The sequence below is a fragment of the Penaeus monodon genome, chromosome 19, assembly GCF_015228065.2.
Source record: "Penaeus monodon isolate SGIC_2016 chromosome 19, NSTDA_Pmon_1, whole genome shotgun sequence".
NCBI lineage: Eukaryota > Metazoa > Arthropoda > Malacostraca > Decapoda > Penaeidae > Penaeus > Penaeus monodon.
Genome location: NC_051404.1, coordinates 16,683,339 through 16,684,969, shown reverse-complemented (window position 1 = coordinate 16,684,969; position 1,631 = coordinate 16,683,339). Strand labels below are relative to the sequence as shown.

At 32.3% G+C, this 1,631-nt stretch overlaps 1 protein-coding gene and 1 long non-coding RNA gene across 2 annotated transcripts in view; one reads left to right on the top strand and one right to left on the bottom strand.

The window, feature by feature from the left end:
• Window positions 1-1,631, bottom strand: part of LOC119585102 (acetyl-coenzyme A synthetase, cytoplasmic-like) — a gene marked incomplete in the record, with an annotated part of 90,055 nt that overhangs the window by 63,355 nt on the left and 25,069 nt on the right.
• Window positions 928-1,631, top strand: part of LOC119585103 — a 1,681-nt gene continuing 977 nt past the window's right edge. Inside the window, exons 1-2 of the long non-coding RNA XR_005229872.1 lie at window positions 928-940; window positions 1,281-1,426. This is a non-coding gene — a long non-coding RNA (uncharacterized LOC119585103). The remainder of the gene's footprint in view (window positions 941-1,280; window positions 1,427-1,631) is intronic.

The window sequence follows — 1,631 nt, the reverse complement described above, 5'->3', positions numbered from 1 at the left end:
TTTTTGGTAACTTTCACTAAATAAAAAAAAACACTTACTGTACCAAATGCTTATCTTCATGAAAATAGTATCTGAAAAAGTTTCTTAATTTTTTCTGGGCAGGGCCAGACTCTAAACACTATACGCAATGTGTTTGAAGGAGAATGTGGGGAGAGCAATTTCCCAATTGCTCCCGCTCAAGGGGTGGTAAGCCAGGAGTGCAGTTCCTCATCAGGTAGGTCTATCATTTTGGAAAAACTTACATGCAAATACTTTTACTGATAATTATTATTCTCAGTTTTGAAGTGATGTATATTTATATTTAATAGTTAAGGAGAATTACATTATAATGATGTTTCACTATTTGTTGCTCTAATGAAACTAATTTGCCTGAAACAGTATAGATTTTTTGATATACTGTCATGTATTCATATATTTTTTTAAGATTTATGAGTGAACTACTAACCATTTGTCTGAATATTTTTTTTGTATCATAACAATAATATTTTTTATTATTTATTGATGCATGCTTACCATTGCAATTAAATAATAAGTTGACCCAGAAAAAGGCTATATTACAAGTTACTATAATCCTAACTGTTATTCTGTACAAACTCAGCTCCTGCTTTATTTTAGCCAGACATTCTATCTCTGGAAGAAACTAGATCTTAGGATTCCTGTAAGTAAAAATTCAGCTAAGGTAAGCACCTTTTTCAAAATTTCCCTCAACTCTTTGCTGCTAAAATGAACCAGTTAGACACCACCCAGAGGGAAGAGTGCGCATGTTCCTGTTTTCAGTAAACCTCAGACAAACATTAGTGAGGTGTTGGTGCCTGCCCTCATGACTTGCAACCCAGTGAAAAGCCTCTTCCAGCAGGATGAGCTAACAAGATTTTGGCCACAATATGTGGAATCAAGAATCAAGTCAATGAAAAAGTCTTTCTGAAAGTGGAAATGCTGGGTAAATGGGCTCATTATTTTATTAGATACTTTAAAATTTCTCCATTTTTGATAGAGTTCTTAAATAAGTAATATTATTATATAACTGGTTTAGCTGTCATGCATTGTTCTTGTTTGGTATAAAACTGCCATAATGTAGGAAAGGAAATCAAAGAAAAAGTAGTATTTTTCATTGATATCAGATACAAATAAATTGGAGTGCAACTGTGAGCTATACTGAAATTAGAACATTTTGGTAAAATATTATTTCCATGAACAGTAAATTTTCATCTCGATCATGACTTATAGTGGAATTAAGATAATGTATTTAAAATAAATAATACTTTATTGATGCTCAACAGGTTCAGGTGAATTGAATGACCTCATATGGGATTTGATCCATTCATACAAACCAGACCTTCTGAAGGATTCTGTTATGCAGTATAAAACAGCCTTGCCAGCCAGACCTGATATCCCCAAAAAGGAAATTACAGAACTGAACACAAAGGTAAGAGGCTGTTCAGTTTAGAATGATTTGAACATTTCAAATATTTAAGGAGTTTAAACCTGATATTACTTGAGTATACTCAGTTGTCATTATTACTGATTATGGACCAATATTAACTAAAACGGATTGATACTTTGATTTATGATAGTGATATTTTATACTGAGACATACATTTTACCTCTACTTAGAGTTCAACTGGGACTAA